Genomic DNA, 19,259 nt, shown 5'->3' on the forward strand with positions numbered 1-19,259 from the left:
TCAGTATAAAAGACACCTGTCCACAACCTCAAACAGTCAAACTCCACTATGGCCAAGACCAAAGAGCTGTCAAAGGACACCAGAAACAAAATTGTAAACCTGCACCAGGCTGGGAAGACTAAATCTGCAATAGGTAAGCAGCTTGGTTTGAAGAAATCAACTGTGGGAGCAATTATTAGGAAATGGAAGACATACAAGACCACTGATAATCTCCCTCGATCTGGGGCTCCACACAAGATCTAACTCCATGGGGTGAAAATGATCACAAGAACAGTGAGCAAAAATCCCAGTACCACACGGGGGGACCTAGTGAATGACCTGCAGAGAGCTAGGACCAAAGTAACAAAGCCTACCATCAGTAACACACTACGCCGCCAGGGACTCAAATCCTGCAGTGCCAGACGTGTCCCCCTGCTTAAGCCAGTACATGTCCAGGCCCGTCTGAAGTTTTCTAGAGAGCATTTGGATGATCCAGAAGAAGATTGGGAGAATGTCATATGGTCAGATGAAACCAAAATATAACTTTTTGGTAAAAACTCAACTCGTCGTGTTTGGAGGACAAAGAATGCTGAGTTGCATCCAAAGAACACCATACCTACTGTGAAGCATGGGGGTGGAAACATCATGCTTTGGGGCTGTTTTTCTGAAAAGGGACCAGGACGACTGATACGTGTAAAGGAAGGAATGAATGGGGCCATGTGTTGTGAGATTTTGAGTGAAAACCTCCTTCTATCAGCAAGGGCATTGAAGATGAAACGTGGCTGGGTCTTTCAGCATGACAATGATCCCAAACACACCGCCCGGGCAACGAAGGAGTGGCTTCGTAAGAAGCATTTCAAGGTCCTGGAGTGGCCGAGCCAGTCTCCAGATCTCAACCCCATAGAAAATCTTTGGAGGGAGTTGAAAGTCCATGTTGCCCAGCAACAGCCCCAAAACATCACTGCTCTAGAGGAGATCTGCATGGAGGAATGGGCCAAAATACCAGCAACAGTGTGTGAAAACCTTGTGAAGACTTACAGAAAACGTTTAACCTCTGTCATTGCCAACAAAGGGTATATAACAAAGTATTGAGATAAACTTTTGTTATTGACCAAATACTTATTTTCCACCATAATTTGTAAATAAATTCATTAAAAATCCTACAATGTGATTTTTTTCTGAATTATTTTCTCATTTTGTCTGTCATAGTTGAAGTGTACCTATGATGAAAATTACAGGCATCTCTCATCTTTTTAAGCGGGAGAACTTGCACAATTGGTGGCTGACTAAATACTTTTTTGCCCCACTGTATGTGTTGTACTTAGCCAGATCTTTGGATCCAGTTTTCCATTTCAAAGTATTTACAATTCGATTAGGGTCTGCAACAGACACAGCCAACCACCTTATGAACAAATGGCCACAACACTTACAGCATTAAACACGTGGACATGAAACGTTTTAAAATCAATGCTCTCAATAAAGTTACAATCACCACACATGCAAGGAATCACCCAGAAAATACATTGGTGGAGAGGAGAGAAACAGAGAGGAAGAGGACAAGTAAAATTATAACATATGACTCACCCAGGGCCTCTTGAATCTTCTTCACTCCTCTGGGTAATGAGATCCTATTTTTCTTGGTTTTACATTTTCCATCTAAAAATATAAAACAGGGAGGTCCGGTCAACTGAGTCAAGGTTCTCTGAGTCACTCAAGGTTCTCCTGTAGCCTACCCTGTAACACCGTTATCATAATCACATGACTATGTCCTGTATGTCGTGAGTTAAGTCATACTCACCAGATTTAGTCAGCAATAGACCCAACACCACAAGCATCACGATCAGCAATGACTTCATCCTAATGCTGTGATTCTTTGCATATCTCCCGTCTTATTCTGGTGACTTTATGCCAGTTCGGTTCCTTTCCTTCTCTGAACAACCTCTACTTTATTTTTTTTTTGTTTGTATTTCACCTTTATTTAACTAGGCAAATCAAAACCAATTCTTATTTACAATGACAGCATACCCCGGTCAAACCCGGATGACGATGGGGCGATTGTGCGCTGCCATATGGGACTCCCAATCACGGCCGGATGTGATACAGCCTGGAATCGAACCAGGGACTGTAGTGACGCCTCTCACACTGAGATGCAGAGCCTTAGACTGCTGTGCCACTCGGGGGCCCCTCATCAATTCCCCTCCTGAAACCCCCCAAGACAGAAGGATAATTACCAGTTTTCAGCTTTGTGTGTGTTTTGGTGAAATATGGTAATCACAGGTAAAAGCAGCCATCAGCCAATCATATGCTGTCATTACAGGTTGTAATCACCTCTTACAATGGGTGGGGTCCTCTTTTGGGTTGCATTACAGCAGACACCCAATTGAGGGAAAATGTTTTCTGCAAAAAGAAAAGGAAAACTGCACACCGAAATTGACTCTCCCCTTTCCTGTTGCCAGAATTATATTTTAATGTCCAGAACCAACTCAAAGTCTGTTTCGATCTTAAATGCAGAAAATGTTTCAAACAGTAGACCTATAGGAGGTACAACCTGAGGCTTCTTCGATGAAGGAAAACTGTACCACTATAGTGTCAGAAATCAAGCCTCTTCCTCCAGATGTGCCGGTTTTAAAAGGAGACCATCCCGATTTGAGGCCTCGATTGGAAGACTGCACTGTACTCAACTGACAGAATCTCTACCTGATATGTGGTACCATAAAATCATAAGAAACGTCAGTCACTACTAGGGATTACGCAATAGGTGTACAGTAATTGATGTGATAGAGATGTCGGAAATGTCATCAACTACAAATATGCAAATTGAAATTGTATAACAAGCACCCACATACGCACTTCACAGATTTTTTTTTTATAGATTCTTTAAAAGTTTTACAAAAAGTAAAGTCAAATGTTTATTTACATTGTATTGTACCAAAATACATTTAGTCAAAGGTGAAAATGGATTTTAGTACAAAGACAGATATTTACCAATGGAAGTATAAAATACAGTATAGTATATTACAGTATAGTACAATACAGTAGAGTACAATACAGTAGAGTACAATACAGTACAAGTGAGCATAAAATGGGTACACATGATCCAGAGCAGGCATAGAGGCTGTTGGCAGGTATTCAGAAGAAACCAATAGGGTCATTGTGAGTTTTTGGAGTCTGTACTCTATGCAGCTCCAGTTTCCCACCAGCGTGGGGTAGTGTTTTATGACGCGCAGGTGCATAAATTCATCTCCACCAACATGGACCTATAAGAGAGGGAAGGATTAGGGCCTGATGAGTGATGCATAGGTGATAGAGAGACATGACTCTCAAGACTCTTATGTACTGAGTAAAGATCCATTTGTTTAGGGTTTACAAAGCTCTTCCAGTACATGTTTACACCCTATACATTTTTAACACAGCCCAATGCTTTGAAAGCCATACAGGGGGTTGTGAGGGTGTGGCAGGGAGTCACAGCTCTCACAGAGCTTGAAGACAAAATCATGACTCAATGTATTGCAGGGGTCTCCAACATGTTGATCTACCAGTAGCTACCAGTAGCTCGCAGACCACTTATGAGTAGCTGGCCAAACAAACCTGAAAGCTGAAAGTACTTGCAATTTTCAAGTGTTCCACCCAGGAGCTGGCGCCAGAATTTATCAATTGAACAGGCCTTTGATTTCATAGGCAGCACGTTTTTTCACGGATCTCCAATGTGTGCACGCATAATTCTTGGAACTGGTGTAATAGTAGTAAAGGCAGCTTCTCAAGCTTACAATTTATCCCACCAGTTATGATTAGTTTATATGTGCATTTTCGTAGAACAGTTTAATTTCATTATTAAAGTTTTAGTTTCTCAAAATCATTGCCACATGGGGGGGGGACCGGCTGCAGACGGCTATATCGGTTCGCTTATACAGGACTATTAAAGCCCCAGTGCACTACTTTTGTGAGAATTTTTTTTTTTTTTCAAAATATATTTGTATTCTTTTACTTTATATGGGATCATCAGATCAGGATACTTTGCTCTGTCATACCGAGGCTTGGTGAAGATCAAGGCTGGGAGTGTTGGAAATGTAAATATTTAAAAAAAATACTTTGTTGACTTGAATTAGTGGTGTACGTGATGAGTTAAGACAATCAGACAATGCCAAATGGGAAAGTCATGCTCCCGGTTCAAGTATTTTGAATGATTTTATTTAGACAGGAGTTATTATATAATAATTAATTAATTAATTTAGGGCAATCCAGCATCCTAACAGTGCACTGTGCACCCGCCAACCCTTTCCAGTTCGCAAGAGGCTGAAACCAGATATCTGTATATAATGACGAGATGCTCTCTGCCCTAACAATGGTACTCTTTGTCCCAATGGTCAGGAAGGCAGGCGACAAGCTTAAGCCTGTATATTATTCCCATAGAAAGGCATTGGGCTTACTCTGTACAGATTTTGGTGAGAGTGAGCCCTCTCGCTTCGCCTCTTCCTCTCTGCTGAAATTAGGCTATATCACTGGAGAAAGGGACATAAATGTGTATATATAAAAAAAAAAACATTTTTATCCAGTCGGATAAACACTCCAAACAGCCGACCCGACTGCTCGGAGGCGTCCGCATGGTCCTAAAGCACACCGTTGCCTCATTTTGTATCACATTCCAATGATAAAACTGGGGGGGACAAACATGCTATTTCAATATGTCACCCCCCCCCCCCCATCTCTGGTGAAAGTTACACCCCTGCATGCCATAATCTTTAGTCTTTCTGTCTGAACGCATCACGGTGAAATACATTTTTTAATCAATATTTAAATAATTTATTTGGACAGGCAAGGAGGTATGGTAGGGTGGGCCAGGACCCCTAAGGCCAGCCCATAGTGCTGGCCCTGGTTCCACCGTCAACTGTCATGATCAAATCTCTCAAGTATCAGACACTGCAAGCTTCCAGCTCTAACCAAATGAAGAAATATTGATATTATCCCAACCCTGGTTAGCCACTATTGGCTTAAAAATCCAAACCTAACACAATATGTGCCAATTAATTTCCGACAATATTGCCCATTTCTGTCTGTGTGTCTGTGTGTTGCGGCCATTTGTCTATTACTCAGTGCATAGCCAGTGTACTGATGGGTCGTTCGCGAATGAACGGCTCTTTTTGAATGGCTTTTTTTGGTGAAAGTCGGGAACCGAATCGCATATATGTTAATTTGGTTGCCTGATTTGCATACTTTTCCTATTACTTTTTGAGCTCCAGACATTGATTATCTGCAGATAAATTATAAAAACATCCTCTGAAGATGGCAATTCCTCAGTGCAGGAACAATATAGTGAGGAGAGTGCCTCATTCAGTGCTAATATTTTTTTGCAGAACATCTAACAATTTGGTCAGGTAAAGATGTATTTGAACTCACATTTCACGATCTGACATTGTGGTAGACAACATTTTAGGCTTTAAATTCAAGATTTTTTATGGTTTTGGTACATTTCTAAGCATTACTGAGCGATGAGCAGTTTGGGAGACAAATGAACAGCTCTTTTCAGTGAACAGAGGCAAATGATCCCGCTCACAGTGACAATGAATTATGTTGCTCTTGCTGCTGGTGATTTTCTGATCCACCTCTACACAGACGACACCATTCTGTATACTTCTGGCCCTTCTTTGGACACTGTGTTAACAAATCTCCAGACAAGCTTCAATGCCATACAACACTCCTTCCGTGGCCTCCAACTGCTCTTAAATGCTAGTAAAACTAAATGCATGCACTTCAACCGATCGCTGCCAGCACCCGCCCACCCGACTAGCATCACTACTCTGGACGGTTCTGACATAGAATATGTGGACAACTACAAATACTTAGGTGTCTGGTTAGACTGTAAACTCTCCTTCTAAACTCACATTAAGCATCTCCAATCCAAAATTAAATCTATAATTGGCTTCCTATTTCGCAAAAAAGCATCCTTCACTCATGCTCATACCCTCATAAAACTGACTATCCTACCGACCCTTGACTTCAGCGATGTAATTTACAAAATAGCCTCCAACAGTCTACTTAGCAAATCACAGTGCCATCCATTGTGTCACCAAAGCCCCATACACTACCCACCACTGCGACCTGTATGCTCTCGTTGGCTGGCCCTTGCTTCATATTCATCGCCAAACCACTGGCTCCAGGTCATCTATAAGTCTTTGCTAGGTAAAGTCCCACCTTATCTCAGCTCACTGGTCACCATAGCAACACCCACCCATAGCACAAGCTCCAGGAGGTATATTTCACTGGTCATCCTCAAAGACAACTCCTACTTTGGCTGCCTTTCCTTCCAGTTCTCTGCTGCCAATGACTGGAACAAATGGCAAAAATCACTGAAGCTGGAGACTTATATCTCCCTCACTAACTTTAAGCATCAGCTGTCAGAGCAGCTTACCGATCACTGCACCTGTACACAGCCCATCTGTAAATATCCCACCCAACTACCTCATCCCCATATTGTTGTTTATTTTTTGCTCTTTTGCACCCCAGTATCTCTACTTGCACATCATCATCTGCACATCTACAGTGGGGCAAAAAAGTATTTAGTCAGCCACCAATTGTGCAAGTTCTCCCACTTAAAAAGATGAGAGAGACCTGTAATTTTCATCATAGGTACACTTCAACTATAACAGACAAAATGAGAAAAAAAATCCAGAAAATCACATTGTAGGATTTTTAATGAATTTATTTGCAAATTATGGTGTATTACCCACAAATGGAATAACATGGTTGAGGTAATTTTTGTGTGTCATCTTTGTTGAAAGAATACATTTATTATTTACCCACAAATTGAATAACATGGTCGAGGTAATTATTGTGTCATCTTTGTTGAAAGATGAGCATATTCAGTTGGACAGCGAGACTAAGCGGGCGAAATTAAGGAATTATGCTCACTTTATAGCAGATTTGGTGCACTTCGGGAGTGGCATCCTTCACGTTCATGGCTAGAATGGATCCAGTTTATGTCAAAAGTAGATTTTTGTTGCATTTTAGCTAAGCCTAACTCTTTTCCTAACCTTAACCTAATTATTATAATATATATAATAATATAATAATAATAATATAATTATAATTATTCTACCTGCTACGTGAATTATCCTAACCTGCTGTTTACATTTTCCTAACCGGCTACAAAACGTCAAACCTGAATTTAAATGGACAAAAGCTGGATCCCGTCTAGCCATGGCCGTCACCTCGGAGGCACCGCTACACATCATCATGATTAGTTGAAGTAGGAAAGTTAGTTACAGCTGAAAAACCTATGAAGGAATTTTTACTTTGTTGTTTATATTGTCACGATCACATGACTTGAGTCATGCTTTCTGAAAGGTACCATTCTATTTATGAAGTGGATAAACTGCTGCTGTATAAATATACAAGCTGTTTGTATTCACACAATGCAATGGACATTCAACTGCTGAGAAAACGCAGGTCCACTGAGCAGAGTGGTCTTCCATTCTAACTAAGCAGTAAGGCTGGAGGAGGTGTGGTATATGCCCGATAGGGCTGTTCTTACGCAAGACGCAACGCAGAGTGCCTGGACACAGCCTTTATCCATGGAATATTGGCCAAATACTGTATTACAACCCCCGAAGAACCCTATTGCTATTATAAACTGGTTACCAACGTAAATAGAGCAGTAAAACTAAATGTTTTGTCATACCCGGTGGTATACGTTCTGATATGCCAGAATTCAGGGCTCAAACCACCCAGTTTATAATAGCACTTATAAGATATATCTTCTATTCGTGGATTCATTTACCCAATATATTTTTGAAAGTTTTTGATTACGGAAAATACTAATAAAATTAAACATATTCATGAAAGACATCAGGTAGAAGTAAATGAATCCACAAATACGAATATAATTTTACATATATCGTAAATGACCACGTTTTCATGAAGCTTGGCGCCCATTCAAAAACAATAGAGGATTTGAACGAGGAAGTAGGCGGGACTTTCATAGCATATTGCGCTTACTGGTGTCTGTCCCCACATCTTTATATCTTTGTTGTTTTGAGGAGAACTGTCTGTCTAGTCATGGACAATGCCTGGAGAAGGATTTGACTGCATCATAGCAAATAGCCATGTCCATTGTAAAAGCTGTGGCTTCAGAGAGATTTATTTTAGTTGATTCACTTCTTTACACAAAATTAGATACTAGATGTGGTTGTTTTTCCCCATGGGGGTGGGAGGGATCTAACAGGTAAGCAGTATCATTTAGAACCAACCCCTAAACCCATTTTCATACAGATTATTTAACCCCTAATAAACTGGATGCAGCGCCAGCAAGGCCTTCAGAGTTAGATTGCACTAGATCTGGTACCACAGACTCATGACCACAACATACTTCCTTTACCCAAACACACATCTACTTATGCCAGTGGCCAGGGAGAGGCATTAGTCTCCTGAGGAGAAATACAACTTGTAAAGACTGGTGGTATATTTGTACTCGCTTCAACAGTTCCTTCCCCTGTGATCATTTGTGCTTTTATATTTATTTCTTCATCATGAACTTTGTTGTATAATTTAGTGTAACTAGAATTCTATAGGAGGTAAATTATTGTTTTGTAAACATTTGTAAATAAAGTGTGTAGATGTAAACCCTTAACAAAAGGAGGAATCAGAGCTGTGTTATGGATGTACTGGCAAGAAGTAGGATAACATTTTCAATAGAATGATGGTACACCAAGGTTACTTTTAGAGCTGGTTTTACATGACATTTGATCAACACAGACTTCTAAAGCAGCTAACGTTACATCTTAGGATCAGAGGTATTAAATACCCAACATATTCTAGTCATCTGACGAGTAGAATGACTGACAAACGGAAAAAAGCACGAGACAGTATTTCATTGAAGCAAGTCAGAGAAGTGAAAAACTAACAGAGTTTACAGCTACGCTGGGATGAACTTGCATCTGAATTGCCTAGTGAAGGCGGAGCCTGATGGGCCAACGGAGCTAAAGGTGGTAAATGGTTGCCACAGTTGCCATGGTTCTACCGACCGAGTAGCAATGCCATGCAGACTGATCAAGGGAGCACGTTTAGAAAGAAAAAACATGGATGAAATTTCACAGCAGGACACTCATCTGCAGAAAGAGAGAAATAAGGTTGATAACTATTTTTTTTATTTTATTTCACCTTTATTTAACCAGGTAGGCTAGTTGAGAACAAGTTCTCATTTGCAACTGCGACCTGGCCAAGATAAAGCATAGCAGTGTGATCGGACAACACAGAGTTACACATGGAGTAAACAATTAACAAGCCAATAACACAGTAGAAAAAAAAGAGAGTCTATATAGGTTGTGTGCAAAAGGCATGAGGAGGTAGGTGAATAATTAAAATTTTGCAGATTAACACTGGAGTGATAAATGATCAGATGGTCATGTACAGGTAGAGATATTGGTGTGCAAAAGATCAGAAAAGTAAATAAATAAAAACAGTATGGGGATGAGGTAGGTAAAATTGGGTGGGCTATTTACCGATAGACTATGTACAGCTGCAGCAATCGGTTAGCTGTGTCTGAAACATTCCACACTTCTATCAAGAAATATTGTGCAACATAAACACACTTCACAAATGGGTTGTACAGATGAGCTGTACCATTTCTGGGGGGAGTGTCCAGGGACAACTGCCTAAACTTCTGCAGCAGGCCAGGGCTCAGGTCTGTCCCACGGTACTATACATGGCACACTAAATATACTGTGAAGGATACAATATTTTGTAATATAAGATTTCTAACAAATGATGGGGAAAGGAATAGGGAAACAATGAGACTGAGTCATGGGATTTTGCAGAGGAGTGGAAAGTATCGTACCATACAGGTTGGTGAGCACAGCTGAAACACCCTTGGTCTTGGTGTGAATAAGAGCATACTTGTCATACTTAACGTCAACGAGGGGACGAGAGGGAGATGAATTGACAATATCACACACATGCCCATTAGTGCACTGTGTGTGTATGTGTTTATAGGTTGTAGACTTACGCTCGCTCTTGAAGATTAATTTCCCCAGAAGTGTCTTCTTGGCCAGGTGGTTCATTCTCCAGCAGGAGCCATCAGCGCTACAGAGACGATACAGTTAATACATAATCAGCACAATGTCTCTCTCTTTCTCTGTTACTTCCGGCTAGAATATGCCATTTCCTGGTCTCCGTCAGCAGTTGGTGTCAGCATGGCGTTGCCCATCTTCATGCTGGCCTTGTGGTTGATGGGCATTAGTGGCAAATCCAATCACATACCACTTTCCTGCCACCTGCAGAAAACAGCCCTGATTAAATTGCATCACCTCCTTATTTCTGTCTGCAGGAGTCACAGAAAGTTGAAACCTTAAATCTGTGAGGGCGGATACTGAAATATCCCTGAATCATTCATGAAGGAACATCTGAATAACTATTGTCTCAATATGAACACCCAACAATGTGTCACTAGAATTCCCACATTTGTCTTCATCCCTTCCATTTGAATCTGGTTTTCATCACAGGTTCCTTTCTGTATTCTTTCGTTTCTAACGTTTCTTTTTTTTTCCATAATAATCCCTAGTTTGTTCCTCGTCATTTGATTTTCAATGTAACGCTGATTTCTGATCCCTCTCTTCATTCTCTCTCTTACCCCCTGTAGATTGAAGTCTCCTTGGGGCATGACCTCAGCGGTGACAACCAAGGAGCAGAGCAGTGCTCCTAGTGCGCTCAGCAGCATGGTCGTCATGGCTACAGCAGAGCAGGGTCAGTATCAAGAATTATAAAGGACAAAACAGGAGATCTGCTTTTCTTAGCTACCTCTCACTCCTATATATACTATAGAGCATGGGTTTACATAAACACCCCCTCCCATACACACAAGCTGCTACCTGCTAGCGTATCTATACCCCGCCCCTTAGACACACACACACACACACACACACACACACACACACACACACACACACACACACACACACACACACACACACACACACACACACACACACACACACACACTAGTTATACAGTACCTATGGAGATGGGGCCTATGGAGAGCCTCCCTTTGTAGAACACTGGAAGTGAACTTATCCACAAAAAGGGACATCATGAACTGAATTTTGAGATGATGAGAGCATTCATCAAAATGCAAGTGTATAATACACATTTAATCTCAAATAAATTGAGATAACATTAGAAAACATACAATGAATTGTCTTGGTGATTGTCTGCATGCTATGAGTGTGTACAGTACCAGTCAAAAGTTTGGACACATCTACTCATTCAAGGGTTTTTCTTTATTTTTTACTATTTTCTACATTGTAGAACAATAGTGAAGACATCAAAACTATGAAATAACACATATAGAATCATGTAGTAACCAAACAAGTGTTAAACAAATCAAAATATATGTTATATTTTAGATTCTTCAAAGTAGAAAACGTTTGCCTTGATGAAAGCTCTGCACACTCTTGGCATTCTTTCAACCAGCTTTACCTGGAATGTTTTTCCAACCGTTTTGAAGGAGTTCCCACATATGCTGAGCATTTATTGGCTGCTTTTCCTTCAATTTGCGGTCCAACTCATCCCAAACCATGTGGAGGCCAGGTTATCTGATGCAGCACTCCATCTCTCTCCTTCTTGGTCAAATTGCCCTTACACAGCCTGGAGGTGTGTTTTGGGTCAGTTGAAAAACAAATGATCGTTCCACTAAGCACAAACCAGATTGGATGGCGTATCCATACAGAATGGTGGTAGCCATGCTGATTAAGTGTGCATTGAATTCTAAATAAATCATTGGCAGTGTCACTAGCTGGATGAGAGAATGCCAAGAGTGTGTAAAGCTGTCATCAAGGCAAAGGGTGGCTACTTTGAAGACTCTCAAACAAAACAAATATATTTGGACACTTTTTTTGGTTACTACATGATTCCATATGTGTTATTTAATAGTTTTGATGTCTTCACTATTATTCTACACTGTAGAAAATAGTACAAATAATGAAAAACACTGGAATGAGCAGGTGTGTCCAAACGTTTGACTGGTACTGTATGTAATATGTTTGTGCGTGTGAAGTGGGCTGAAAGCTCTTGTAAGGATCAGCCCATCAATTTAGAAAATATAATAACAGGAGCATAAAAAGACAGACAGTGGGCAGGAACTAGTGAATCAAATCTAACTGTCAGCACTTTAGATAGTAAACAGAGCTCCACCTAACACACGATCCCTGCATCTCACTTTGTGTGTTTGTGTGTGTGGGTGGGTGGGTGGGGGGGGGTTAATGTAAAATATAACTATCAGTGTAAACCCTTGCTTGAAAAGGAAGACCAAGCCTTCATGTAATCATATCATCTCAGGTCAACACTTCATGTCATCTCAGTTCAACACAATTTTAAAGGTATAGTCAACTAAAAATACAACCTACCATGATTTTCCACATACCTTTTGAGTGGTATATCCCTTTAAATATTATACTGTTTCATGCAAGTAATCCTTACATAAGTCCTAAGAAATTGTTTGCCAGTTGGTAATTTTCCACTCTTTTGGCAGTTGGAGGCGATAGACATACTGTTATGAAACACCTGAAACACGTGTGGGCAAGTCTTTATGTCACAGACACACCAACAGTTCACATACTGTATCTTACCAGTTGAAACAGTGGTCTCAAAACATATCATTATTCAATTCAATACTAAGAAATCAAAACAAGAAATGTTCTCAGCATGTCAAGACAATATTTGTGTGCTTACTTCAGGTGTGTAAATACAATCAAACCACGATTGAGCGGCTAAAATAGTTTATCGGAACATTATTTAATTGAACAACAAATGTAATTCACTTCATTCCAAAAAAATAAAACCACAAACAATTGTAGTCTACTGACTGAACAACCATGCATGCAAGTTTAGGTATTTCTGTGTTATGGTAAGGATTAACTGGTATGTACTTTGAGCAAGAAAACTGACAGTTATCAAGATGCCTCTATGTTCATTCTGACAGATGGTAGATTCAGCTTGTGGATTGAACTGGGGAAGTTTCAAGAGGTGTTGCGGTGCAGCAAGTCTATTCACACAAGCTTTGCTCCCTCCCAGCTGTCCCGTAGAAGATTTCATTAGAAAGGTGACCTCTTCTGTCCATCTACAGTATTGACACTGTTCTTGAAGTGGAGAGAGGACAGACGAGAGTACAAGTCTATGTATGATTGGATTAGATGATAGAAGGTAGAACATCGATTACACAAATTGCACTAAATAGGAGGCTACTCACTCATATAGTCTTTGGTACTCACCATTACTGTCAAGTCTAGCTTCAAGTCCCTCATACATAGCTGACTGTGAGGGTAAAGGACAGGAGGGAAGCACAATGAGGGAAACAATGCACTCTAAGGTGTTCATATAGAATGAACAAGATGTGTAGTTGACAGTAGGTTTATTTTGTTTTCATACAGTTCTTCTTAATTGTACCACGCTCACCTGTCTTGCAGACACCGTTAGCAATGCCTTTTCCTAAATTGAGAAATCAAATCAGAAATCATTGTGTTAATCACGGATAGATGACAGACAGACAGACAGACAGACAGACAGACAGACAGACAGACAGACAGACAGACAGACAGACAGACAGACAGACAGACAGACAGACAGACAGCTATTGCTCACCAACGTCAACCACTTTGTGAAGCCAGTTCATCACTGAGGGGAAGGAAATGACAACACAATAACTACACAGTCAACCATGTGAACACCTGATCAATGGCATCATCACTTCCATGATCACAACTCACCTTGGGTCGTCACTAGAACAAACACAAAATAAATACCATCAGTTTTGTCCAAAATATCTGAATAAATATTGTATTAATATGCACGCAACAATATTATTTTTTACTTACATCTCAAATGTTCATTTACAATGGCGTCCTCTGTTACTTTAGCTAAATAAGAAATAGTAAAAAATGTTTGTTTAATCCTAGAATTGAAGTGGCCTAGAAGCTGGAATAGTACAGACTAAATATGAATGAGTGTGTAATAGATGTGTGGAGTCTTTAATGAGTCTTTAATGATTGGTTAGGGCAATATGAACTCATCCTGTTGATCACTGTTTTGGGCACAGAAACAAATATTATGTGTTGTACTTACCCAGATCTTTGGATCCAGTTTTCCATTTCAAAGTATTTACAATTCGATTAGGGTCTGCAACAGACACAGACAACCACGTCGTGAACGAATGGACACAACACTTACAGCATTAAACACGTGGACATGAAACGTTTTAAAATCAATGCTCTCAATTCTCAATAAAGTTACAATCACCACACAGTGTCACATGCAAGGAATCACCCAGAAAAGACATTGGTGGAGAGGAGAGAAACAGAGAGGAAGAGGACAAGTAAAATTATAACATATGACTCACCCAGGGCCTCTTGAATCTTCTTCACTCCTCTGGATAATGAGATCCTATTTTTCTTGGTTTTACGTTTTCCATCTAAAAATATAAAACAGGGACGGTCCGGTCAACTGAGTCAAGGTTCTCTGAGTCACTCAAGGTTCTCCTGTAGCCTACCCTGTAACACTGTTATCATAATCACATAATCACATGACTATGTCCTGTGTGTCGAGTTATGTCATACTCACCGGACTCAGTCAGCAATAGACACACCACCACAAGCACCACGATCAGCAATGACTTCATCCTAGTGCTGTGATACTTTGCATATCTCCCGTCTTATTCTGGTGACTTATATTGCAGTTCTGTTCTTTTTTTCCTCCCCTCCACCTCCACTTTTTATTCTGCTCATCAAACCTCGAAAGACAGAGGGATAACTATCAGTTTTCAGCTTTGTGTGTTTTGGTGAAATATGGTAATCACAGGTTAAAGCAGCCATCAGCCAATCATATGCTGTCATTACAGGTTGTAATCACCTCTTACAATGGGTGGGGCCCTCCTTTGGGTTGCATACAGCAGACACCCAATTGAGGGGAAATGCTTTCTGCAAAAATAAAAGGAAGACTGCACACCGCGATTGACTCTCCCCTTTCCTGTTGCCAGAGTTATATTTTGATGTCCAGAACCAACTCAAAGTCATTGCATGTGTGTCTGTTTTGATCTTTTAACTGACATAATCCCTACCTGATGTGGTACCACGCAATCATGAGAAACATGTCAGTCACTACTAGGGATTATGGAATAGGTGTATAGTAATAGCTGTGACAGAGAAATGTCAAAACCTCCAAAACACAGAAATGATAGAATAAGCTCTTCACTGGGTGTTTTTTGGTTTTAGAAAAAGACAAGTCAGCTGCCAAATGTTTATTTACATTGTAGTCCAAATACATTTAGTCAAAAGGCGTCAATGGCCTTTAGTAAAGACAGACATTTACCAATGTCAGTATACAATACAGTATAGTACAATACAGTATAGTACAATACAGGGGAGCATAAAATGGGTACACATGATCCAGAGCAGGCATGGAGGCTGTTGGCTGGATTATTGGGGTGGCATCACTATGCAGACGACACACAATTAATCTTCTCCTTTCCCCCTTCTGATGACCAGGTGGCGAATCGCATCTCTGCATGTCTGGCAGACATATCAGTGTGGATGACGGATCACCACCTCAAGCTGAACCTCAGCAAGACGGAGCTCCTCTTCCTCCCGGGGAAGGACTGCCCGTTCCATGATCTCGCCATCACGGTTGACAACTCCATTGTGTCCTCCTCCCAGAGCGCTAAGAACCTTGGCGTGATCCTGGACAACACCCTGACGTTCTCAACTAACATCAAGGCGGTGTCCCGTTCCTGTAGGTTCATGCTCTACAACATCCGCAGAGTACGACCCTGCCTCACACAGGAAGCGGCGCAGGTCCTAATCCAGGCACTTGTCATCTCCCGTCTTGATTACTGCAACTCGCTGTTGGCTGGGCTCCCTGCCTGTGCCATTAAACCCCTACAACTCATCCAGAACGCCGCAGCCCGTCTGGTGTTCAACCTTCCCAAGTTCTCTCACGTCACCCCGCTCCTCCGCTCTCTCCACTGGCTTCCAGTTGAAGCTCGCATCCGCTACAAGACCATGGTGCTCGCCACGGAGCTGTGAGGGGAACGGCACCTCAGTACCTCCAGGCTCTGATCAGGCCCTACACCCAAACAAGGGCACTGCGTTCATCCACCTCTGGCCTGCTCGCCTCCCTACCACTGAGGAAGTACAGTTCCCGCTCAGCCCAGTCAAAACTGTTCGCTGCTCTGGCCCCCCAATGGTGGAACAAACTCCCTCACGACGCCAGGACAGCGGAGTCAATCACCACCTTCCGGAGACACCTGAAACCCCACCTCTTCAAGGAATACCTAGGATAGGGTAAGTAAGGGGAAGTAATCCTTCTCACCCCCCTTCTCCCCCCCAACAAGATTTAGATGCAAGTGGCTGTTCCACTGGCTGTCATAGGTGTTTGCACCAATTTGTAAGTCGCTCTGGATAAGAGCGTCTGCTAAATGACTTAAATGTAAATGTAATCATCTACAGGGAGTTACAGGTATTCAGAAGAAACCAATAGGGTCATTGTGAGTTTTTGGAGTCTGTACTCTATGCAGCTCCAGTTTCCCACCAGCGTGGGGTAGTGTTTTATGACGCGCAGGTGCATAAATTCATCTCCACCAACATGGACCTATGAGAAAGGGAAGGATTAGGGCCCGATGAGTGACGCATAGGTGACAGAGAGACGGGCCGAGACGGGCCTCTCAAGGCTCATATGTACTGAGTAATGACCAATTTAGTGTTTACAAAGCTCGTATAGTAAATGTTCACACCCTATACATTTGTGACACAGAGTCAATGCTTTGAAACCCATACAGGGGGTGTGGCAGGGAGTCACAGCTCTCACAGTGCTCGAAAACAAAATGGCTCCCCCCTGGAGTTCAGGGTTTCCCCAAGCTCGGTACACGTTTTGGTTTATGATTTAAACTTTATGATTAGTTCATTATTTTAATCAGCTGTATAGTGTTTGGGCAAAAATCAAAACGTGCGCCGAGTTTGGGAAACAAAGCTGTAATGGAACCGAGACATTTATTTTTTCTAAACATAGGCTAGAAAGTAGAAAGAAAACGATTTGAAAATACACAATCTCACTTTAATGAAGAAGTTGGTCCCAGCAACAACTTGGGTTGTGAATGTTTTGATGGTGAAAACATCAAACTTCTTTCCCAGCTTTCTTCTCTGCATGTGGCTTCATCTAGAAACATGTAAAAGACAAACCGGCCAGCGTTCCAAATGTAAGCTATGTAGCCTGTGCACACAAGTCCTATAGGTTTGGAATGGAATAACACTGTCAAGGTAATTATTCAATAACCTTCAAGGTTGATGATTACCACTTCATTAAGCTTGCATGAGTGTTCTATGTTGAAAGAAGAGTATATTCAGTTGGACAGCTAGACTATGCAGGCTAAATGAAGTAATTATGCTCACCTTATCACATATTTGCTGCCCTTGGGGATTGGCATCGCTCACCTGGGACACAGCGCCACACATCATCATGAATTGTTGAAGTTGGAACGTTAGTTACAGCTTAAAATACCTACTAAAGATTACGCAAATTCATGTTTATATTGTGTTGATTTTTTAAAAAAGGTACCATTATAAGTGGAGAAACGTCTGCTCTATAAAGCCTATAATCAACACAAAAAAGCATAGGGTACTTAACCAATCTTTAACATTTGTAGCCAATACATGTTTAAATCATATATTTTGTCATTGAGGGTATATAACCAGAAAGATGCTCTTTTGTTGATGTCTAAAAGATTGAAAACCCCCTTCAACCTTGGAATAGTTCAGACAGGAAGTGGTTCCATCACGAGTGCACCGCTCCACCCCCAGTACCCCGGGGCACTGAGCATAATAACTCATAGTGATGGGAGCCGAGGCTGCAGGAAGTAGGGGTGCTAAAATAATATTTTTTCACAAAATAAAAATGTAGTGCACTGGGCCTTTACTAGTATTAGCTGACCAATATAGACCTCTGTAGCACAGGCAAAACCATTTACAAAATCAGCATCTCTGCTTTGGCAAAAAGGTACTTGTATAATTAAGAACAGTATCTTGCAGGATTCAATAGTTGGAATTGTAAGAGTTGTTGCCCTGTCCCTTTCTTGTCATTAGAATGGAATCCAGAAATAACTAAATCATGTCCTCAAACATTTACATCAAAAGGTGCAACATTATGGGAAAAGACACAAAACATCTACATCAAATTAAATATTTTTCTTGATCAAATAACATGGAAAACAACCACTTTTTGTGCAGTATTAATTTACTATCCATACAAACTACTTAATGTAAATGTACATTACTGTATTGTACATAGGCTGGTCATCGAGGTTTGTACCTGCAGACTTTCTATCACCATGAAGAAAAACAATGACCAATACAGTAACTGAGTACATTGAGACATCAAGTGGTTTGTGATGATGTGATGTGATGATGTGGCTCAGTTGGTAGAGCATGGCGCTTGCAATGCTAGGGTTGTAGGTTTGATTCCCAAGGGGGGGACCAGTATAAAAAAGTATGCACTCACTACTGTAAATTGCTCTGGATAAGAGTGTCTACTAAAAAGGAATGAAAAGACCATTTCAGTTTTCATATAGAAATACGTTGCATTTGCAAAGTATTTCAAGAAACTGGAAAACATATATCAAACAAGTACTTTTATATTCCACAAGTATTATCAAATTTACTGTTTTGAAGAGATAATTATCAGACTCAAGTTACAAATACTGGTAAACACTCAAATACATTTAGTTTAAACAAATCACAAAAGTAGTGCACTGGGCCTTTACGAGTCCTGTACTAGTACTGTGCTAGTCATTGCCCCCCACACAAATTGAGGTCCATACAGAAATGGTTTGTCAAGATCGGTGTGGAAGAACTTGACTGGCCTGCATAGAGCCCTGACCTCAACCCCATCGAGCACCTTTGGGATGAATTAGAACGACGACTGCGAGACAAGCCTAAGGACCAACTCCATATTAATGCCCATGATTTTGTGCCTCACGTCATTGCTCTCTCTCGTTCTATCTGCTGTGTCTGCTGAGCGGTTGGCCCTGCCCTGCAACCTCATTGGATAACGCTCGGCAGGCTTCTTGCTTGCTGTCAATCTAATTGCAAGGGATCTGGCCCATGTGCCGAAAAAGTCATGGCTCAGCTTCAAGAAAACTGTTGCTTTCAAACTAGGGATTTAGTGGCTAATTGTGGTAAAACAATAATTCTGCTCATATATTATGCTTTTATGAACAACACATAGACACATCCAGCGCAAAGCGGGAAGTT

The 19,259-nt window shown here is 41.1% G+C and overlaps 2 pseudogenes; both read right to left on the minus strand.

The window, feature by feature from the left end:
- Window positions 1-8,605: 8,605 nt before the first annotated feature.
- Window positions 8,606-11,046, minus strand: LOC118389721 (lipocalin-like; annotated as a pseudogene).
- Window positions 11,047-16,458: 5,412 nt separating this feature from the next.
- Window positions 16,459-18,960, minus strand: LOC118390459 (cystatin-B-like; annotated as a pseudogene).
- Window positions 18,961-19,259: the final 299 nt, after the last annotated feature.

Source organism: Oncorhynchus keta, chromosome 11, assembly GCF_023373465.1.
Source record: "Oncorhynchus keta strain PuntledgeMale-10-30-2019 chromosome 11, Oket_V2, whole genome shotgun sequence".
Taxonomy (NCBI): Eukaryota; Metazoa; Chordata; class Actinopteri; order Salmoniformes; family Salmonidae; genus Oncorhynchus; species Oncorhynchus keta.